At 45.8% G+C, this 24,581-nt stretch overlaps 1 protein-coding gene and 1 long non-coding RNA gene across 2 annotated transcripts in view; both read left to right on the forward strand.

Annotated features, from left to right (window-relative positions):
- Positions 1-24,581, forward strand: part of LOC141129506 (Fc receptor-like protein 5) — a 654,812-nt gene that overhangs the window by 121,588 nt on the left and 508,643 nt on the right. The gene's annotated exons all lie outside the window — the stretch shown is intronic.
- Positions 1,591-16,003, forward strand: LOC141130159 (uncharacterized). The gene is made up of 3 exons (XR_012242011.1): positions 1,591-1,783; positions 15,440-15,566; positions 15,651-16,003. It is a non-coding gene; the product is annotated as an uncharacterized lncRNA (long non-coding RNA).

Consider the following 24,581-nt stretch of genomic DNA (forward strand, 5'->3'; position numbering starts at 1 on the left):
AACCCTACAATGAAGACCCTCTTCCTACTGTTCGGACCCCAACTCCTACAATGAAGACCCTCCTCCTACTGTGAGGACTCCAACCCCTACAAGGAAGACCCTCCTCCTACTGTGAGGACCCCAATCCCTACAATGAAGACCCTCCTCCTACTGTGAGGACCCCATTCCCTAAAATGACGACCCTCCTCCTATTGTGAGGACCCCAACCCCTATAATGAAGACCCTCCTCCTACTGTGAGGACCCCAATCCCTACAATGAAGACCCTCCTTCTACTGTGAGGACCCCAATCCCTACAATGAAGACCCTCCTCCTACTGTTTGGACCCCAACCCCTACAATGAAGACCCTCCTCCTACTGTGAGGACCCCAGCCTCTACAATGAAGACCCTCTTCCTGCTGTGAGGACCCCAATCCCTACAATGAAGACCCTCCTGCTACTGTTCAGACCCCAACCCCTACAATGAAGACCCTCTTCCTACTGTTCGGACCCCAACTTCTACAATGCAGACCCTCCTCCTACTGTGAGGACCCCAACCCCTACAATGAAGACCCTCTTCCTACCGTTCGGACCCCAACTCCTACAATGCAGACCCTCCTTCTACCGTGAGGACCCCAGCCTCTACAATGAAGACCCTCTTCCTACTGTGAGGACCCCAATCCCTACAATGAAGACCCTCCTCCTACTGTGAGGACTCCAAACCCTACAATGAAGACCCTCCTCCTACTGTGAGGACCCCAGCCCCTACAATGATGACCCTCCTACTGTTTGGACCCCAACCCCTACAATGAAGACCCTCCTGCTACTGTGAGGAGCCCAGCCTCTACAATGAAGACCCTCTTCCTACTGTGAGGACCCCAATCCCTACAATGAAGACCCTCCTCCTACTGTTCGGACCCCAACCCCTACAATGAAGACCCTTCTTTCTACTGTTCGGACCCCAACTCCTACAATGAAGACCCTCCTCCTACTGTGAGGACCCCAACCCCTATAATGAAGACCCTCCTCCTACTGTGAGGACCCCAATCCCTACAATGAAGACCCTCCTCCTACTGTGAGGACCCCAATCCCTACAATGAAGACCCTCCTCCTACAGTTTGGACCCCAATCCCTACAATGAAGACCCTCCTCCTACTGTGAGGACCCCAGCCTCTACAATGAAGACCCTCTTCCTACTGTGAGGACCCCAATCCCTACAATGAAGACCCTCCTCCTACTGTTCGGACCCCAACCCCTACAATGAAGACCCTCTTCCTACTGTTCGGACCCCAACTCCTACAATGAAGACCCTCCTCCTACTGTGAGGACCCAATCCCTAAAATGACGACCCTCCTCTTACTGTGAGGACCCCAACCCCTACAATGAAGACCCTCCTCCTACTGTGAGGACCCCAATCCCTACAATGAAGACCCTCCTCCTCCTGTGAGGACTCCAACCCCTACAAGGAAGACCCTCCTCTTACTGTGAGGACCCCAATCCCTAAAATGACGACCCTCCTCCTACTGTGAGGACCTCAACCCCTACAATGAAGACCCTCCTCCTACTGTGAGGACCCCAACCCCTACAATGAAGACCCTTCTCCTACTGTGAGAACCCCAATCCCTACAATGAAGACCCTCTCGTCTACTGTACTGACTCTCCTGTAAATGTTTTCTGTTTTCTGTCTGGCAGAGCTCTCCAACCTCCATCCAGGATAACCATGATAGAACCTTCCAGATCTCCTACACCCCCACAGAGGTGGGACAGCTATCGGTCAGTGTGTGTGTAAAAGGCCGTCACATCAAGGTGAGACAACGGTGTTCTTTGTCACATGACCTCCGATTCTCTCTGATCACCCCTCCTCCACAGTTATATATGTCTTCAACCATCACAGAACCTAAAGCTGAACTCCAGTCAGATATAAAAGACTCAAATCAATGCAGCTCTGTAATCATTAATACACCATTAACCACTTCAGCCCCGGAAGACTTTACACCCTTAATTACACCCTTAATGACCAGGCCATTTTTTACGATCATTGCATTAACTGACAATTGCGCAGTGGTGCGACGTTGTACCCAAACAAAATTGACGTCCTTTTTTCACACAGACCTTTCTTTTGGTGGTATTTGATCACCTCTGCAGTTTTATTTTTGCGCTATAAACAAAAAATCGAGAAAATTTTGTAAAAAAAAAAAACAAACAATATTTTTTACTTTTTGCTATAAAACATATCCAAAAAAAATATTAAAAAAATGTCTTCCTCAGTGTAGTCCGATATGTATTCTTCTACATATTTTTGATGAAAAAAAATCTCAATAAGCGAATATTGATTGGTTTGAGCAAAAGTTATAGCGTCTACAAAATAGGGGATGGATTTATGGCAGCGATCTGCGATTTTTAGCGAGACTGCGACATTGTGACGGACAGATTGGACACTTTTTTTTTTAAATCAAAAAACTAGCTTATTGTACAAAAAACAGCAAATATACATACAGTCAGAAGACATGTGTGGCAGGAAATTCAAATGCAGCATCATTTTCATTCTGTTACATTTACAAGTATATGATAACTTGAGCTACTATAAACATGTATGCAGTGCATTATACTGTGCTGCTTGGCCTTGGTTAAATTAAAGGATCATTAACTGAGCTGTCTATCCCGAGTGTATTAATGACCGATTGACAGACGTAGATTTTAGTGTATCAAAAAGAAAGAAAAGAGATGAAACAACTACACCCCGATAGGGTATAAGGTTATCTAAACAACCTAACCTATCGAAGAGTATGATACATCCACCATGGCACGTCTCACAGTCCACCCTAGACATATACCATATCCCGGTATATAACACACCCAAGCCCCTCCAACCTCACAGCTACATTAGTAGAAGTCTGTCCATCACCAACTGAGTTGGGCCCAGTCCTGGAGTATCTAACCATGGTTGCCACATTGAATAGAATTTCTTCAGGACATTGCGGTGTTGATGGGTAAGCTTCTCACGTATTAGCAACCTATTCACCAGCTCCACCCATTGTCCACCCGTTGGTACCCTCGGAGTTATCCAGAGCCTCGCAATTGCCTTGCGGGCTATGTATACTAAGCGTAGTACAGCAATATGACCGTTTGATGAGAGTGAGGGTATCTCCAAGGCACCAAGTAGGCACACAATCAGATCCTGCAGGATTGGGAACTGGTATACTTGTGCAATAGTATTGAGAATGTATTGCCAATACCTGAAGAGCTTTGGACACTTCCACATCATATGTAATAGATCACCCTTATGGCCACTATATTTCGGACATATCGGTGTTTCTCTAAATCCCCACGTAGGTAATCTAGCTGGAGTTCTGTATACCCTATGTAATAAATAAAGATGAGATAATCTCTGCGATGCAGATACTGACACCGAAGGTGCAGACGTCAGACATAGCTCCCAAGTGTCACCATCTATAGGTCCCAAGTCTCGTTCCCATCTCCTTCTGCAAGGGAGGGCACTAGCTTCATGCCTGAAGTTAATCAGTCTAGTATATACCCTTGATATCATACCTTTCCTCCCATCTGTCAACAGTACATCATTCATCAAAGGATGCACCGTCGGTACGAGTGGAGATATTCTACCCTCAAATTGGATTGCATGCCTCAATTTAATAGATATTTAGAGATTTAGAGATATTTAAAAAAAATGATTCGTATGAAGGGAGAATTCCTCTCTGATATCTGCAAAGGATTTAAGTATGGTTCCAGTCAGGGCTTTTTTTCAGTGGGAACGCGGGGGAACGCAGTTTCAGCACCTGAATGTATGTACTGGCAAGGGCTGCTGGAAGTTCTATTGTTGCTGGCTGCTGGGGTATCTATTGTCACTGGTGGGGATCTGTTTTTGTGTGGTGGGTCTATTGTTGCTGGGGAAGTCTACTGTTGCTGGTGGGGGGGGGGTCTTATCTTGCTGGGGGGTCAATTGTTGCTGGGTGGGATCTACTGCTGAGGGAGAGGTCTATTGTTGCTGGATGGTCTATGGTTGCTGGGGTGGTATTTTGTTGTGGTGGGTCCATTGTTGCTGGGGTGGTATTTTGTTGTGGTGGGTCCATTGTTGCTGGGGTGATATTTTGTTGTGGTGGGTCCATTGTTGCTGGGATGGTACTTTGTTGTGGGGGGGTCCATTGTTGCTGGGGTAGTATTTTGTTGTGGGGGGTCCATTGTTGCTGGGGTGGTATTTTGTTGTGGGGGGTCCATTGTTGCTGGGATGGTACTTTGTTGTGGTGGGTCCATTGTTGCTGGGATGGTACTTTGTTGTGGGGGGGGTCCATTGTTGCTGGGGTAGTATTTTGTTGTGGGGGGTCCATTGTTGCTGGGGTGGTATTTTGTTGTGGGGGGTCCATTGTTGCTGGGATGGTACTTTGTCGTGGGGGGGTCCATTGTTGCTGGGATGGTACTTTGTTGTGGTGGGTCCATTGTGGCTGGGATGGTACTTTGTTGTGGGGGGGGTCCATTGTGGCTGGGATGGTACTTTGTTGTGTGGGGTCAATTGTTGCTGGGGTGGTATTTTGTTGTGGTGGGTCCATTGTTGCTGGGGTGGTATTAAGTTGTGGTGGGTCCATTGTTGCTGGGGTGATATTTTGTTGTGGTGGGTCCATTGTTGCTGGGGTGGTATTTTGTTGTGGTGGGTCCATTGTTGCTGGGGTGGTATTTTGTTGTGGTGGGTCCATTGTTGCTGGGGTGGTATTTTGTTTTGGTTGGTTCCATTGTTGCTGGGTGAAAGTCATTTATTGTGTGGGGAATCTGTTGTTGCTGGGGGGGTGTCCTTTGTTTCTGGGGTGGAGTCTATTGTTCCTGGGGTGGGGTCTATTTTTGCTCATTGCATTGGATCTTTTTTTCATATCTTTTTTGTTTTCATTAACAAATTTCATAGACATTACTGAGCAGCACTAAATACTTGGTTCTGTATTCTCTGAAAGGTGCTGTACTGGGAGGTGGGTAGGTGGTGGAACCAAGGGATGGTGCTCAGAGACGGGTAGGGGGCGGAGACGAAGGGTAACTCGGAAGGGTGGAGTTCCTGTACCTATTCCCTGAGAAAAAAAAGTCCTGGTTCAAGTATACAATTGTGTGATGTAACAAATGCCTGCTTCCTCCCAAGGGTGAAAATCCTCAAGCTTGAAAAGTTCCTTGAAATATTTATTTCTCCATATGGGGGTAAAGGAGCATACCACAACATGGGTGACAACGGGCACCCCGGTCGCGTGCCTCTGTGGAGCCTGAAGGAATCAGACACATCTGCGTTAATGCGCATTCTCGCTGATGGGGAGCTATATAGCAACTGAACCCATTTTAAAAATGATGTACCTACTCCAAATCTGGCCAACACCTCCCATAAATAGGACCATTCGATGCTATCGAACGCCTTAGCGGCGTCCAAAGTGAAGATGGCCCTATTACCTGGATTGTCAGTGAGGACCTGTAGGTTAAGAAATAATCTACGCAGGTTTTGAGATGTAGACCTTGTAGGTATGAAGCCGGATTGATCTCTGTGGATCACCTGTTGAATACATTTGGCCCGTCTATTCACCCTGGCCAGTAGTTTGACATCAAATGTGAGCAGTGAGATAGGCCTGTACGAGTCTGGTAATAAAGCATTTTTGCCAGGCTTCAACATTACTACTATAAGGGCCTCGTTCATAGAGGTTGGAAGAGTCCCTGTCTCAAAAGCCTTGTTGTAAACTCTTATGCCCCGTACACACGGTCGGACTTTGTTCGGACATTCCGACAACAAAATCCATGGATTTTTTCAGACGGATGTTGGCTCAAACTTGTCTTGCATACACACGGTCACACAAAGTTGTCGGAAAATCCGATCGTTCTGAACGCGGTGACGTAAAACACGTACGTCGGGACTATAAACGGGGCAGTGGCCAATAGCTTTCATCTCTTTATTTATTCTGAGCATGCGTGGCACTTTGTCCGTCGGATTTGTGTACACACGATCGGAATTTCCGACAACAGACTTTGTTGTCGGAAAATTTTATATCCTGCTCTCCAACTTTGTGTGTCGGAAAATCCGATGGAAAATGTGTGATGGAGCCCACACACGGTCGGAATTTCCGACAACAAGGTCCTATCACACATTTTCCGTCTGAAAATCCTATCGTGTGTACGGGCATTAGGTGGGTTGGGATGAGTTGTGCAGTATAGCGCCTATACACTTCTGACGGAAGGCCGTCAGCCCCAGGTTTTGTGCATGAGCCATCGCTTCTAACAAATCGTCTTCTGTTAGAGGAACATTGAGCAGGGCCGAGTCCGATGTGGACATGCAGGGGATGGGATATTTGTCTAAAAATGAGCAGATATCTTCCTGAGAGGGTTGAGCTTTAGAAGAATAAACATCTTGGAAAAATTGCTTTAAAACAGCTATCATGGATTTAGTGGTATAACATGGTTCACCCTGTGCGTCGGTCACTGCCCCTATGTGTGAGGACGATTGTTGCGATTTGGCCAGCATTGCTAACATATGTCCTGTGTTTTTCCCCTTCCTCGAAGTGACTCTGCTGTAAAAAGAATCTTTTGTTTTCTGCCAACTGTAGAGATAAGTCCCTAAGCATGGATTGAGCTGCCAACCATGTCCTTTTTGTGTCATCAGAAGGGTCAGCTACATATCCTGCCTCTGAGTGCTGCTCTTCCTCTAATACTGACATCTCCTATTTTTTTAGTAGAAGTTTTAATCTGGGATATTACTTTGATAAACTGTCCACGTAGGTATGCCTTTGCTGTTTCCCACACCGTACCTATAGTTGTTTACGTCTATATTGTGTCTGAAAAAATTTGTAAGAAGTTCTGGTATCGGGTCGGGGTCCGGGATAAGTGATAGCCAGAAGGAGTTGAGTTTCTATAGGGTATTACCTTTAATCGCCCCCCACCCGTATGTAGCGCCCTACCCCCGCAGGGGCGGCAATTTGTGTGTTATATCCGTAAATTATCTTTACCACCTAGCCCATCGCAGCCCATAGAAATAGAAACGGTCCAAATTGTAGTTTTCTCTTGCTTTTATTAATACAACGTAAACTGGGATAGGAGAAGGGTTTTCTGAGATGCTCTTATACTGCTTCGTAATTTCTTTCTTTGCCTGTTTCATGCAAAGACTTAGCACAATGTAGACTATAGGAAATCACTCTCAATGGTTTCTTTGTGGGGAAGACGGAAATAGATTTACTAGAGAATATATGGTAAAGAGTCACTCTGAATAACTACTTCACCTGCAGAATTTCTTAGGACAGTCTGTATCTCTATTTGTAATTGGAGCTTTACCGCCACCTTTTTACCACTACTTCCCGTCTGCATGGTACTTCCAAGTTGAGCTAAAGAAGAGATTACTCTGAATAATTCCTCCCGCTTGACTGATTGTTGAACCCAAAGTCACAGGCCATCACCGCCTATCTCACTGACTTGCGTACCAACATCCCTCAGCCTCTGGTAGTACCCTTCCCTTGGGCTTTCACTCACTTGATCGATAGTCCATGTTCCACTCACAAACAATCGACTGCCCAGATGTAGTCCACTTAGTTGCTACTTCTTCCATAAGTATTTCTCTGTACCTTCTCTCCAATCTGGCACGCTCCCTTCCCCATAGGGGCGTTCGGTGGCACCTGCGACTGCATACGGTCCGGTGTCATCAACTCTTCTGCGGGTCCCAGTCCCCCCCTCCCTCCTCATAGGTGGGGGACTTCGCTTGGCTCCCCGCAGGGGAACCTCTCCCTGAAGGCTCTCCTTTGCTGCAAAAAGACAAAGACCTCAGCAGCATGTGACCCCAGCTTTTATGAGAGTTCCGCCTCCTTCCAAACAAATTAATGATTGGCCAGAACTCACCTACAAGCTGCCTGTCACTCAGATTCCAAGTCCAACCTCTCACCCAAAAATCATTTCATTGGAAGTAAGAGGAGGCATCTCTGGGTCCAAGGACAGGTGGCCACACCCTGCACTATACTAACACTCCCAGTTCCCAAAATAAATAACCGGGCCTGATATAATAGTACAAGCCTGACTAAATTTTACCTGAGACTGTAAGCTAGAAGAAAGGTCACCTACATGAAAGTAGGTGCCCGCAACACGTAAATCTATCGAGAATGGGGAATGATCCGATACCTGTCTGGTGTGATATTGCGAGGATTCAACCAATGGTAAAAGAAGGTCATTCCCTAACCCCAGATCAATTCTGGATAAACCCCCTGCTGAGGCTGACTGGCATGAATACACCCTGGTTTCTCGGTTACGCATTCTCCAGACATCAGCAAAATCCATCTCTGACAGAAGGCGAGCAAACGGAGTAGGACTATGTCGTCTCTGTGACCTGTCCCCTATCCGGGCATGCAGCTTGTCCCTATCATAGTCAGTGTAATTGCTAAAGTCAAAAATGCAGCGCTAAACAGTGTTATAGCTGAGAAACTGTGATGACACAACATAAGTCCAAATAAAACAATGGTGAGTGAGTAGAGTATTAACTCATGTCCATACATTAAAGGCAGGGCGGAAATGGATGGTTGGAGACCCAAAGGACTGGTGGATACAGTGTATATCCGTGGGGTTAGGTTGGCATCGATGATGATAAACTTCAAATGAATGAATAAAGGTGGATACTCTTACCAAAAAAGGTGGACTCCCCTGTCAGCGACATGGAGTCATTCAGGCAATGGGCCCCATCGGGCTAGAAAGGGAATCCGGAATGTAGAAACACCCAAGGTGAACTTCCAGCAACAGGAACTCCCAGGAACAGGGGATAGGTGCCAAGGATGGAAATTTCCAGGTGTTGAGTGGTATACCAGCACTGGTCATCCGAAGGGAAGATGTTCTTGTCCAGAGATTATGTAAAAGAAAAAATCACCGCTTCCGCATGGTGCAGGTAAAAAACAGGAGGATTTTTATTGCTAAAAAGCCATGAACAATAAAATGGTGATCACGAAATTAAAAACTAAAGCAGCATGGAGGAGAGGTACCGACCGACGCGTTTCGACCCAATGATCTTCAACATATGTTTTAGTATCTCAGCTATAACACTGTTTAGCCCTGCATTTTTTACCTTTAGGCTATGTTTCCACTATTGCGTCCCCAAAGTTGCGTGATTTTGCCGCGATTTTACCGCAACCTTTTTACCGCGACTTGAAGCAATGCCTGTGTCTATGGACCTCAAGTCGCATCAAAGTGGGACCAAAGTAGTGCAGGAACTACTTTGAAGTCGCACAGATATGAACGGTACTCATTGGAAATCATGGGGTACGACTTGACATGCGACTTGAGGTCCCAAGTCGCATGAAAAGTCGCACTAGTGGAAACATAGCCTTATTCACAGTTGTTTGTCACAACGTATGCTGCTGCTTATTGTCCTCCCCTTTTTTTCTTTAGAGCGCAGTGTTTTTACCTATTTCCTAATTGTTAAAGTCCCCTGTGACCAAGACTGGCATGCCCGGAAAGTGGGACATAGAGTCTGCTAAATTTTTGAGGAGACTAGTTGAGAATGGAGGCGGAATGTACAACCCTGCCAATATACATTTAGTCCCGTAAAGGGAACACAAAAGAAAAATGTAGCGGCCATCTGGATCAATTTTAACTTCCATAGCAGAGAACCGCGTATCACGTCTCACCAGGAGACTCACTCCCCTCGAGTACACCGAATAAGTAGCATGGTATTGATGACAAAACTGTCGTTCGGCAAATTGAGGAGTGGAAGTCGGGGGAAAGTGAGTCTCCTGCAGACAGATCACATCCGCGTTAATACGTTTTATCGTGTGAAGCACAGCCAAGCGTTTAACAGGATTATTCAAACCCCGGACATTCCAGGACAAAATTCTGGTTATCTTGGACATTGCATTAGTATATCAGTAATAACAAGGATGATTTTAGATAATAATGCATAAGATTTGTAGGACTTAAGCCCAGTCTCCTGATACACCTTTTATCTCCAAAAACTTCCCCCCTCCAAACCCTTTACAAATGACTTGACCAGGTTTTGGAGTAAATGGCCCTGACGGCCTTTTTATTAACAAATAAAATTAATTAAATAACATCTTCATAAATAACCATTAAACTTTACTATATACTTTTTAGTGTCATAAAGGGAAACAACGTAGATTGGTCACTGCGAACAACTTCTTTTAAACTTTAGGCCTCCAGTCGGAAACCCCTGACTCAGAGGCGGTACCCAACCTTCGCAGGGCCTACCCTTTTTAACCCTTCCAGGTTAACCTCTCGTAACCTGAAAGTACCATAAACAAGCCCCATCCCATGGATGGGTACCAGAAACAACCCCCATCCTTTCATGGATGGGTACCAGAAACAACTCCCATCCTTTCATGGATGGGTACCAAAAACAACCCCCATCCCATGGATGGGTACCAGAAACAACCCCATCCCATGGATGGGTACCAGAAACAACCCCCATCCTTTCATGGATGGGTACCAGAAACAACTCCCATCCTTTCATGGATGGGTACCAGAAACAACCCCCATCCCATGGATGGGTACCAGAAACAACCCAATCCTTTCATGGATGGGTACCAGAAACAACCCCCATCCTTTCATGGATGGGTACCAGAAACAACTCCCATCCTTTCATGGATGGGTACCAGAAACAACCCCCATCCCATGGATGGGTACCAGAAACAACCCCCATCCCATGGATGGGTACCAGAAACAACCCCAATCCTTTCATGGATGGGTACCAGAAACAACCCCCATCCTTTCATGGATGGGTACCAGAAACAACTCCCATCCTTTCATGGATGGGTACCAGAAACAACCCCCATCCCATGGATGGGTATCAGAAACAACCCCCATCCCATGGATGGGTACCAGAAACAAGCCCCATCCCATGGATGGGTACCAGAAACAACCCCCATCCCATGGATGGGTACAACATGTTCCATACATGGAACATCTATCTTCTCCTTCTGCAGCGACCCAACACTGCCGGTCATCCTGACCTGTGGAACATCTATCTTCTCCTTCTGCAGCGACCCAACACTGCCGGTCATCCTGACCTGTCCCTTACCACCTTTCTAACCAACTCAGGGTGGGTGGGTGGGAGTCGCTTCCTCCTCCACTCTACAATTGACGTCACGCCCCCCTCTCCCTTCCTCTCTCCAGCTCTGAGCGCTGCCCTCACCCAGCCCCTCTCCCTTTTCTAAAAGGGGAAACACTGATCTTAAAACGGCAACTGTGCCGTCCAGCACTGTCATGCTGTCCCTGCGCCCATTTCTCTCCTCTCCTTAGTTCCGGGACTCTCTGTATGACTAGAGAGCAAAAGGTGTGAGCAAATTGAAAAGAAAATCTTTCTCCAGTGTCCTGAGGGGAAATAGCGATTAGGTATCAGCAGATCCAATGGGTGATGTAATAATGAGATGGGGCACGAGGTAGGTCACGCAAGGATTGGAAGCAGTGCAAAGCAAAAGGGGTAGTAATGGTGGCGATCCCGCGATGGTGCAGTCAAAGAAGTAAGAAAGCAATAAGTAACTGGCCAACATGGCCAAACTGAGTTGCCAAAAGGCAATGGGAGGTCTGAACCAGACCATCGGGGGGGGCAACAGTGGAAGTGCACTTTAGTGTCTTAACAACTTCTCCACAGCTAGAACAGATAGCCCTGGTGGTAAATATAGGTCCACACATCAACAGCTTTCTCCGCCTTGGCATTTGGAAATGAAAGAGCACGAGGATACCTACTGAAGTGGTACTTTACCCGTCAGGAGGGTCAGGGCGCCGGTTGCGAGCTTCCCGAATCGACTGTTCTTCCCGATCTAACCAATGTGCAGCCACAAATGGTAAATCGAAGAAATGCACTGAGCCCGGTGCTTCTACCCTAAGGTGGGCAGGGTACAGACTAGCGTATTTCAAATCAAGAGACCTAAGGCATCGTTTGACATCCAGAAACTTTTGCGTGCTGCCTGTGCAGTTCAGCAGAGAAGTCTGGAAAAAAAGGATATTTTGGCGTTGTCAATTTTTAAAGCCTCCGGTTTGATCCTGGCATTATGCAGTATTGCATCTCTGTCTTTATAGTGAAGAAGCTTGAATAGAAAGGGCCTTGTAGGGGCTCCCGGTTGCAGAAGCCTAGCTGGGACTCTATGTGCTCGCTCCGCAGAGAACAATGGGGGTAAACACATCCGTGCCGAAAACAGCCATTAACCATTTTTCAATAAACTCCACCGGATTCTTTCCTTCTACTCTTTCAGGCAGCCCAATCGCTCTGATATTATTTCTTCTCATTCTGTTTTCTAAATCCTCTAAACGAGAGGAATGCTGTGTGAGGAGATGATTATTATAAGTGAGATCCCTTTGCATGGGCGCCATGTCATCTTCTATGGAGCTGACTCTCCCCTCTAGTGCAGAGGTTCTCCCCCTTAACTTTTGGGTATCTTGCCTCAGGAAAGTAATTTAGGCTTTTACCCCTTTTATCTGAGCTGTAAGGACTGTCAGAGAAGCGTTGCATGTGTTTACTGCCGCCAAAATGTCTCTGAGTGAGGGTTTGCTGTCAGCAGTGGGGCTGGCGGGGACATGAGGCCTAGTGGAGCCACCCTCTGGGGTACTTACTGCGTCCCAAGCCAACCCCGATCCGCTGGCATCCTCCAGGGGCACTGTGTCATTGGCTTCGGATATACCTCCGGACGAGTCCTCCGGTGTGCCAGATGAAGTGGCGGGATCCATGGCAGGGGGCCTAGAGAACAACTTTTCTGCTGCTTCTCTATGTAGCTCTTTATCAGAGCGCTGCGCCTGGGCGTCATTTTGGGCCATGCTGTCCGCGGTCCGGGCCGCGCTCTGTCTTCTTGCGACGGACATCGGGCGGTGATCGTGCCGTTAAGAGCAGGGTAGCACTCGGGGGACCTTCCGACAACCAGCAAGTCGTGTTTGCTGACCTGTAAGGTGAGTCTTCAGGATAAAAGAGCGGAGCTTCGGCGGAGAGAGAACTGAAGGTGCGTCTGGCTACATCCGCTGCCTGGCCACGCCCCACCCAGATCGGACACTTTTGACACAATTCTGGGACCAGCGACATTTATACAGCGATCAGTGCTAAAAATAGCCACTGACTACTGTATAAATGTCACTGGCAAGGGAAGGGGTTAACACTAGGGGGCGATCAAGGGGTTAAATGTTTCCTGGGAGGTGTTGCTAACTGTATGGGGGATGGGACTGACTGGGGGAGGAGAGAGATTGCTGTTCCTAATCCACAAATTTGTTTACACTGACAGATCCCCGTTCTGCCTGTTTCTGGAGCGATCGCAGGGGGGGCGGCGGACATCGAGTCCGCCAGACCCCCCTGCTGGTTGGCTACCCTGGTCATGAATGGGTGTGCACCCCCACAAATCGCTGTGTACGCGCCCGACGGGAGCCAACTTGCTGTAGTACAACTGCAGCGAGCGGTCGGTTATTAGTTAAATACCACCAAAAGAAATCTCTATTTTAAGTAATTAAAGCTGAAAGTTGGTCTGGTCAGGAAAGGGGGTGACAGTCCCCGGTAGGCAGGTGGCTAAGTCCTTGTATTTCACTTAGTATCAGCCTCTTGTAGTCCCTGTACAGCAGAGCTCAGACTAGAGGAGGGAGAAGCAGTACAAGGAGCCAATCAGTTCATGTGCTGGCAAAGAAGCATTCTGTATCTCTTACATCCAGCTCCTCCCCCCTGCAGCACCAATCACCAGCTGTCAAAATGCCGCTCCTGCCGTGTAAAGTGACACTCGCAGAAAGTCTAAGTGTCACCTAGTAATACAATGTAACAATGTGTCACTTTGTATTTACCATTTCATCTGTATGTATTGTAGATCCGAGGCGTGACCTTTCCACTGCATGTGACATCCCTTATAGCCCCGTTCACACCAGTGACACTTGCTGAACGTGACCTGACACCATAGAAAGCCAGGCATTGGACCTCTTCTATGTGTTGGGGCTGCACTGGAAATAGCTGCCGCTGCAGCCCCATCGCATTCAGAACCTTCAAGAACCTTAACTACTTGCCGCCCATCATATAGCAAAATGACGTCGGCAAAGTGGTTTCAATATCCTGACCGGACGTCATATGAGGTCGCCAGGATATCAAGCCGCTGCGCGCCCCCGGGGGCATGGATCATGGTGATCGTTGTTGCAGCCTGTCAGTCTGACACACCACAACTCTGACAAAGACTCTTTACCACGTGATCAGCTGTGTCCAATCACGGCTGATCACGATGTAAACAGGAAGAGCCGTTGATCGGCTTTTCCTCACTCGCGTCTGTTAGACACGAGTAGAGAAGAGACAATCGGCTGCTTTTCTAACGGGGGGGTCTGTGCTGATTGATTATCAGTGCAGCCCCCCCCAGGATGCCCATACTGGACCACCAGGGATGCCCACCACTAGTCACCACCAGGTATGCCACACATGGCCACCAGGGATGCCAATCAGTGCCCACAATGGATGCCAATCGATGCCCACAATGGGCATCACTGATTGGCAGGCATTATGGTTTGGCACTGATTGGCATCCATCAGTACCATCTATTAGTGTACATCAGTACCCATCCATGCCCATCCGTGCCACCTATCAGTGCCCATTCATTCCGCCTATCAGTGCCCATTCGTGCCGCCTTTTATTGCCCATCATTGCCACCTATGTGTACCCATCAGTGCTGCAAATCAGTGCCACCTATCAGTGCCCATCAGTGCCACATATTCGTGCCCATCAGTGCCACCTCATTGGTGCCACCTCATCTGTGCCCATCAGTGCAGCCCCACCAGCGTCCATCAGTGAAGGAGAAAACTTACTTATTTACAAAGTTTTGTAACAGAAACAAAAAAAAAACTTTTTTTTAAATTTAAATGTTCGGTCTTTTTTTTAAATTTGTTTAGCAGAAAATAAAAATCCCCAGAGGTGATCAAATACCACCAAAAGAAATCTCTATTTGTGGGAATAAAATGATAAAAATTTAGTCTGGGTACAGTGTTACATGACTGCACAATTGTCATTCAAAGTGTGACAGTGCTGAAAGCTGAAAATTGGTCTGGGCAGGAAGGTGTATATGTGCCGGTATTGAAGTGGTTAAAGAAACCTTACACATTTTTTTTTCTTATTTATTGCTATTTAACCCCTTATTGACCCTCAGTTAACCCTAATCAGCCCGAATTACCCTAAAAGAGTGAAGATAGAAAAATACCAATTGGTCCATTAACTCCTTCCTCACCTTCTCACCTTAGCTAATATTTTTCTTGTTTTTTTATTTCTATTTTTTTTTTTTACCATTTTTTTTTTTTTTGCTTTCATGTGTTTTTTTTTTTTTCTTCAAAAAAAAAGAAAATGTGGAAAATTTAAAAAAAAAAAGAAAAAAGAAACATTAGTAATTCTAAACATACAGAACAAAATGTATACTTTCTATTTACAGTAAAACAACTCTTTTTTGCTCTATTCCATGGGGGGTGTACAGCCAAAGAGAGTTGAAGGGGTTAATATCTGTTATTGTCTTCCTCCAGGGATCCCCCTTTAATGTGACAGTGAAAGGCACCCCGCGCTCCCACCCCGGTATCTACCACTGCTGTACGTTCTGCTCCAGTGGAGGTCAGAAGGACGCTCGCTGTGGATGTGGAGGCACAATGCCAGGTAAGTGGATGGAGGGGGATCTCCCCAGTGTGTCCCACCTCCCCGTGTCACATGATTTCTCATATCTCTGTCTCCTTTCCCTAGGGGGGTATCAGGGCTGCGGACACGGCCACAAGGGTCACCCTGGACATTCCCATTGGTCATGTTGTGGGTCCATATTGGAGAAGTCAGAGTGTAGCGGTGTGAAGGACTCGGCCCCCCGAAACTTACTCAGGACTGTCGCTCTATGAGAGGAGATGTTGTCACCTTCTGACACTTGCTGGGCCCCTCAAGCTGTATCAGGAAAGGAACACAGAAAAAGTCATGTAGAGCGTCAGCTCTTCTGGGTAGTGATGCAGCTTGTGGTCCCCATTCCAACAGGCAGAGAACACAGAGGACAGGGTTCTGCCTCAATGAAGAACATGGTCCCTACCCCATTTGTGTGGTCAAAGGCAGGACACAGAGAACGGGGTTCTACCTAGATGAACTACACAGTCCCTGATTCAATTGTGTGGTCAAAGGCAGGACACATAGGACACAGAGGGTGGGGTTCTGCCTGGATGAAGAACATGGTCCCCGATCCATTTGTGTGGTTACAAACAGCCACAGGACACAGAAGATGAAGATCGGTCCTTCAAGTGTTTTTGTAGGATGGACTACGACTGGCACTGTGCAATCTCCCTTTTCCTGATCTGTGATTGGCTCTGATGTCAGGGCTGACCAATGAAACATCTCTGCATTTTCATTCGTCATCATGATGCACCTTACTCCCAGTGCACTTTGGGAAAATACCAGTTAGTAGAGTTGTCTTTCCTTCAAATGATTACTAGCATAAGCAGAAAAGCTTATGGGCAGATCACAGAGCGACCAATCAGAAGTCATCTTTTACTGTTCTTACTTCAATAAAATGAATTGTGATTGGGAGCTGGTGGGCACAGCCCTTTTCACCCTCGTACTTGGGGGGGGGGGGTGATGAATGATTTGGAAGGTCCCTCTTTTTCTCTGTTTATTTCAGAGAAAGTTTTGAAAATAGAAATCCACATAGGAGGATAAGACAAGTCCATAAAATGTCAAAGCAAAGTGCTGCCTCCCTGAAATGAATTTTTGCAGGTTGGGATGTCTGTAACAACATTTCTAAATAAGAAGACAGCAGCACAAACTGCAAGAGTGACTTCAGCTTGGGGGCCACACCAGATTGATACAAGAGAACCACCAGGCTGCCATACCATGTACCTTAGTCTTCAGCAAACTCTTTGTGGTCTTTCTTGTGCATCATCTTTAGAAGAGGGTTCCTTCTGGGATGACAGCCATGCAGACCAATTTGATGCAGTGTGCGATGTATGGTCTGAGCACTGACAGGCTGACCCCCCACCCCTACAACCTCTGCAGCAATGCTGGCAGCACTCATACGTCTATTTCCCAAAGACATTCTCTGGATATGACGCTGAGCATGTGACCTCAACTTCTTTGGTGGACCATGGTGAGGCCTGTTCTGAGGGGAACCTGTCCTGTTATACCGCTGTATGGTCTTGGCCACCGTGCTGCAGCTCAGTTTCAGGGTCTTGGCAATCTTCTTATAGCCTAGAACATCTTTATGTAGAGCAACAATTCTTTTTTTCAGATCCTCAGAGAGTTCTTTGCCATGAGGTGCCATGTTGTACTTCCAGTGACCAGTATGAGAGAGTGAGAGCGATAACACCAAATTTAACACACCTGCTCCCCATTCACACCTGAGACCTTGTAACACTAACGAGTCACATGACACCGGGGAGGGAAAATGGCTAATTGGGCCCAATTGGGACATTTTCACTTAGAGGTGTACTGACTTTTGTAGCCAGCGGTTTAGACATTAATGGCTGTGTGTTGAGTTATTTTGAGGGGGCAGCAAATTTACACTGTTATACAAGCTGTACACTCACTACTTTACATTGTAGACAAGTGTCATTTCTTCAGTGTTGTCACATAAAAATATAGAAGAAAAGATTTACAAAAATGTGAGGGGTGTACTCACTTTTGTGAGATACTGTATATCTGTAGTGTTTAGTTATCTCTCTCCAAAGCTCTAAATGTGTAGTTTCTCTCAGGTGCTCTGTTCCTCTTATTATCAGCAGAGTCCCATCTGACAAGCTCTCTGACACGTGAGATAACAGTAGCTGAAAATTTGTGTCGGGAGGGTACTTAGCAGAGAGATTGTCTATTCAGACTACAGCTCTGCCACTTCCTTCCTTCGTCTATGTGGAGGGGGGGTGTGTCCCTTTCCTCCAATCAGCTCTGGGAGGGGCCTGCTCTGCCCTCACCTGGAAGATGGGTTTTTTTGGGAACTCCTGAGATGTTGGTGACATGTGGTTCAGATATTGTGGGACGGAGGAGAGGACCTTCTCTGCCCTCGCCTGGAAGGTGGCATATTTTGGGAACTACAGAGATGTTGGTGATATGTGGTTCAGATATTGTGGGATGGAGGAGAGGACCTTCTCTGCCCTCGCCTGGAAAGTCGGATATTTTGGGAACTCCAGAGATGTTGGTGATATGTGGTTCAGGTATTGTGGGATGGAGGAAAGGACCTTCTCTGCCCTCACCTGGAAGGTGGCATCTTTTGGGAACTCCAGAGATGTTGATTACATGTGGTTCAGATATTGTGGGATGGAGGAGAGGACCTTCTCTGCCCTCACCTGGAAGGTGGCATATTTTAGGAACTACAGAGATGTTGGTGATATGTGGTTCATATATTGTGGGATGAAGGAAAGGACCTTCTCTGCCCTCGCCTGGAAGGTGGCATATTTTGGGAACTACAGAGATGTTGGTGATATGTGGTTCAGATATTGTGGGATGGAGGAGAGGACCTTCTCTGCCCTCACCTGGAAGGTGGGATATTTTGGGAACTACAGAGATGTTGGTGATATGTGGTTCAGATATTGTGGGATGGAGGAGAGGACCTTCTCTGCCCTCACCTAGAAGGTGGCATCTTTTGGGGACTCCAGAGATGTTGGTGATATGTGGTTCATATATTGTGGGATGGAGGAGAGGACCTTCTCTGCCCTCATCTGGAAGGTGGGATATTTTGTGAACTTTGGGACCTCACTATGCTGCATTCAGTATGCAGTACAGGCATATTAACCCTTTGCTTTTCCACATTCATTGTACATGTTTGCAGCTTCTCACTTATTTGTAGAACGCCATGCCTGACACAGAGAACCGGTTATTCCGGAAAGCTGGCACTGAAGTCGGTTTATGTAACCAATAAAGATATCCACTATGTCTCACTTTATAGACGATGATGTAGAAGTTATCAGGCTGTGACTATAGAGGGGTCACCCTGCTCTGGGTAGAAGAACGTGGCTCATAAAAGAACCTGGGCACCACAATGCAGATCTGATACACTTCCGCCTATTTATCTATATATTTGCCTCAATGTCCTCTCTGTCCTTATTTCATATCTATTTACTTACACCTCCATATTAAAGGGCAGCTTACCAGTCCTTAGATATGCTGGCTGCATTACTTTTCTTTTTTTGCAGGCCCCCCCCCACCCCTTTCCAACCCCCGCCCTCCCTTTCCTTCCCCCTCTTTCCACGCCCCCCTTGCTCTGTGTCCCACTACACCTTCCCTCTCCCCCCCCCCTTTTTCCCCCCTCCCATTTCCTTTCTTATACTTTCCCTTGCTTTTCCACCCTGTCTTCTACCTCAATGGAATCTTGTATATTACTTACTCATTACTCTATACATTTTCTCTATACATTACTCTATACATTTTCTCTATACATTACTCTATACATTTTCTCTATACATTACTCTATACATTTTCTCTATACATTACCCTATACATTTTCTCTATACATTTTCTCTATACATTACTCTATACATTTTCTCTATATATTTTCTCTATACATTTTCTCTATACATTACTCTATACATTTTCTCTATACATTACTCTATACATTTTCTCTATACATTACCCTATACATTTTCTCTATACATTACTCTATACATTTTCTCTATACATTACTCTATACATTTTCTCTATACATTACTCTATACATTTTCACCACTTTAGATATACTTTCCGCTAACAAATCCCACATTTTTTTTCCAGCTATCTGGGCTTAGAATGCACTGTGCATTGTGGGGCGCCCGGCGGGTGAAAATTCCTCCGCGTGTCCCGCAAATTCCGGTATTCACCAAATGGGTGACTAGGCGATGTTCGGGCCAAACTTTTGCTTTGGCTCGAACCGTTCGCCCCATCTCTTCTCCTCATAATGAAACTTTGAGTATAGCCTCAGAAAAACTATTTTAGAGTAAAAAAAGTACCATCATCCAAATATTGTATAGAAAGAAAGGGAGGAGAGAGGGTGTGGACAGTTGCTGAGACTGACCTCTCATAGACTCAAACCACGAGGAAATGTTTGTGGACTATCCCGGTACTGATGAGCAAACAATCAATTTCAGTAAAAATTCTTATTTATTACATATAAAAACATAAAAAATTAACAAAATCATTATATAAAAAAAAAGGGAATTTAAACCTTACAGTATACAATTGCTTGTAGGCTTTTCCCAAAGGGAAGTATCTGGTAATGCAGTTATCCTCATATATTAAGGATCCTCTACTAGTCTTAATGCCGCTTCGTCAGGAGGAATAATCTATAAAAACAGGTCGTTTATTTAAGACATACATATATACAAGTTGACAAGCATATAATATTAACAGAACAGCAATAACAAAAACAATGAGAGCTTACCCAGAAGCCCAAAGCCAAAAAGGGTCCCAAAACGCCAATTAATCCCCCCCCTCCCCGCGGCGGACATGAGGGATTTGTTAGCGGAAAGTATATCTTTTTTTTTTCCCCATAAAATTTTTATGGAAGTATATAAAACGTACAGATGATGACAAAAGAACAGTTAGGGAGTAACTGGTAGAACAGTAAATCACATGAATTATCCCAGGACTGAAATCCGCATATATGAGACAGAAAAAAAAAAAAAATGAGACAAGATAAGAGTTATCATAACAAGACTGTTACAGACATGAGTAAAGTTATTCCTCGCTAAGGCGTGATTTATTGAGGGTCAAGTCTAAATATAAGGCATTTGTGCTTATCGTTATGATGTAAGAGGGATGTTTGGAACAAATTAATTTTTGATTCTGATTTAATTGTGTGTAGTTTTAGAAAGAAAAAAAGGGAAGGAGGGGATAGAGGGTGAAAAGGAAGAATATGAGAGGGAAAGGGGTGGGGTGGGGGGGATATAAGAAGAGGAGGTAAGGGTGGGGGGAGGGGGGCAGGTTTCCCAGACCACCCTCTCTCTCGGTTGAAATTGATGAGGAATACTTTGATAACTGGAGAAGTAGTATTACATTATGATGGGGGTATGTAGGTCCCATTTATCCAATAGGTATACATTAGGGACCGGATGTGGAACTGTCAGGAAGAATAGTTTCTTGGGGTTCTTGTTATAGAGAGATGTATGTGTTATCCATTATTCAGGGAGTATGCATCTGTACAAACGAGAAGATCTGGACAGCCGCACTCCAGGAAGTAATAATCCAAGTTTCTTTATTTTAAAATCAGGAACACATCAGATACAGGACATCATAGACAGAGTGTACAGATCATAGGCTAACGCGTTTCACACTTGTCCAAGTGCTTACTCATAGCTCTGAGTATGCATCTGTAGTCTTGAATCGTTGCCAACTGTACCATGTTGATGTGAATTTGGGTAGTGTTTCCTGGGAGATGCTGATAAGTTCTGGGTTTGTTCTGAATAATGTTTGGGAACATGGATTACTGGAACCATGTCCTGTGGTCTGATGAGACCAAGATAAACTTATTTGGTTCAGATGGTGACAAGCGTGTGTGGCGGCAACCAGGTGAGGAGGACAAAGACAAGTGTGTCTTGTCTACAGTCAAGCATGGTGGTGGGAGTGTCATGGTCTGGGGCTGCATGAGTGCTGCCGGCACTGGGGGGCTACAGATCATTGAGGGGACCATGAATGCCAACATGTACTGTGACATACTGAAGCAGAGCATGATCCCCTCCCTTCAGAGACTGGACCGCAGGGCAGTATTCCAACATGATAACCACCCCAAACACACCTCCAAGACCACCACTGCCTTGCTAAAGAAGCTGAGGGTAAAGGTGATGGACTGGCCAAGCATGTCTCCAGACCTAAACCCTATTAATCATCTGTGGGACATCCCCAAACGGAAGGTGGAGGAGCGCAAGGTCTCTAACATCCACCAGCTCCGTGATGTCATCATGGAGGAGGGGAAGAGGACTCCAGTGACAACCTGTGAAGCTCTGGTGAACTCCATGCCCAAGAGGGTTAAGGCAGTGCTGGAAAATAATGGTGGCCACACAAAATATTGACACTTTGGGCCCAATTTGGAGATTTTCACTTAGGGGTGTACTGACTTTTGTTGCCAGCGGTTTAGACATTAATGGCTGTGTGTTGAGTTATTTTGAGGGGAAATTTACACTGTTATACAAGCTGTACACTCACTACTTTACATTGTAGACAAGTGTCATTTCTTCAGTGTTGTCACATGAAAAGATAGAAGATAAGATTTACACAAATGTGAGGGGTGTACTCACTTTTGTGAGATACTGTAAGTGATCCACACTATTGTGCTATTCCATAAAAAGGTGCTTCAGTGACTCTCACCACCATTCAATAATGGGCTTATAAGTTTTCAGCACTTATTTTCAAGTTTAAAGCCATCAGCTTGTGAATGACAGTGAGGCTCGAAGGCAACCGTGTCACTTCCGGTGTCGGCAGCATCAGCAGGCGTGTAAAAGTGATACCTCCTGCGCTGTCCGCGGAGACCTATTCTAAAGGGACACTGCTGCAACACCTAAAGACTGCTCCAAACAGGCAAAGAAAAATAAATAAGGGGGTGGTAGTTGCGCTGTGATGGAAGGGAAATGGGGAAAGGGAAGGGGGGCTATACTAAAGTGCATACATATTAAATGCCAAATGACCTAAGTACATGAGTCAGATAAATCAGAAAAAAACAGAACTCAAGGATGCAAATATAACAGTGTAAGGGTAAATAAAACTTGTAAAAGCATTAAAGCAGAATTGTGCATAGAAAAAATGCTAACATCAAAAAAACTTTATACAAGCAAAACAGTGCACATAGTAGTGTGAATCAAAGTAGGGAGTGCATAAGCCCAGGAAACATCAGGTAAAAAAACCTTTATAGAGTGTATCAGTATTCTGGCACTTTAAACAACTGCTAGCGTAAAAAACAGAGATCTGATAATCAGAAAAAAATGTCAATCAAGGTATAAAGAGTAACTCTATAAAAAGTCCCAGTGGATATGTGCTAGTATCACGCCAGCACGTGACAACTTGCAGATCTTGTAGGTGATATATTCAAGGAGTAAAAAAAAAATATATTAACAGTTCCACCACCAGATGTGACACTCCTCAATATAAACCAAATGTCAATGGTGCAAAAAACAAGGGGGGTTTCTTCAGTGGGGACACCTCTGTGTACACAGGCCGCTTACCTTACTGCTGTAAGGTATACAGCATATGTGGTGAAAGGCCAACGAATGGAGTAATCCGATGGTATAGCAGGTGACGATGGTTGGGTAGGCAGTGTGGCATATAGAGAGATAAAAAAACGAACAGCATATAGTATAATTCCGTCTGGTGTGAGGGAAGTTCCCTTTAGGGAGCACGGGACGCTGCCACAAACTAGCTGAGTGTGACGAGCTTGGCGCTGTGGATAATTTTGAATTGCGTTTCACACCATACCATAGGGTATGCAGACCATACCATTTTAAAAAGGTGACATCTCCCAAAGAGTGAGAGGGGGGGCTGCCCAAGCTTCCAGCTCCTTTACAATTTTTGATATTAACAGTGGGAAGTTAAGTGTATATAAAGAGGAAGGTTCTTGGCCGATATGAATGCCCAGATATGTTATATGTTGCGTTGCTATGGCAAAAGGGGACAGGTGTCGCCATTTGGCAGACATCCTGGGATGGAGTGATAGAACTTCACTTTTGTCAAAGTTAATTCGAAAGCCTGAACACAGTCAGAAAGTCTGGAAGAGTCTTTGGAGTCTGTCAAAGTCTGCGAGGGGTTCGGTACAGAACAGCAATATGGGCGGATCGGAGAGTTTGGTTACCTATTGTGATGCCACTGACCCCGTCAGGTGAGTTGAGTAGTCTGGATAAAGGCTCGATAGCGATGTTGAAAAGTAGAGGGGAGAAGGGGGCATCCCTGTCTAGTTCCTTTTTTCAGGGGGATCATATTAGAGATAAAGTCGGGGGTGATCAGACGCGCAGTTGGGGATTCGTACATTCGCTGTAAAAAACACATGATTGGGCCTGAAAAACCGAAGTCCGCCATCACTCTGAATAGCCAGGACAAACTGATATTGTCAAAAGCCTTTTCGGCATCAAGTGACATTCTGGCGACGTCTTGGTCAGGGTTCGATCTAGCATATTCTAACGCCATCAGAACCTTGGGTATGTTTAGGGTGGCCGAGCGTCCCTGGACAAATCCTGGTTGAGCTGGTTGTAATAAAGAGGGGAGTAGGTGGGCCAAGCGTGACGCAATTATTTTGGCTAGGATTTTGACGTCTACATTGATCAATGAGATTGGGCGGTATGATCCTGGAAGTGAGGGGTCTTTACCTTTTTTAGCAATTAGTCTAATATGTGCCTGTGTTCCTGTAGGGAGATAGGGCCCACCATCCCACATGGCTGCATAGACATGTTTCAGGGTATCGGGAAGAAAGTCTTTTGTTAACTTATAGAATTTGGCCGTATAGCCATCGGGGCCTGGGGCTTTGGCAGACGCCAAAGATTTGATCGTCAGTTGGATATCCTCAACGGTGATAGGCGCGTTAAGAGCAGCTAGATGATCCTCCTGAAGCTTGGCCAAACGGATCTTAACTAGGAGGGCTTCGGCAGTCGGTTGGTCATTCGGGTCTACTGAGTATAGAGTAGTGTAATAGTCTGCTAGTAGTCTACTAATTTCAGTAGGTGAGGTAACCAGTGTGCCAGCTGTATTTTTCAATGCAGAGAT

Source organism: Aquarana catesbeiana, linkage group LG02 (assembly GCF_042186555.1).
Source record: "Aquarana catesbeiana isolate 2022-GZ linkage group LG02, ASM4218655v1, whole genome shotgun sequence".
In the NCBI taxonomy this organism is placed as follows: domain Eukaryota; kingdom Metazoa; phylum Chordata; class Amphibia; order Anura; family Ranidae; genus Aquarana; species Aquarana catesbeiana.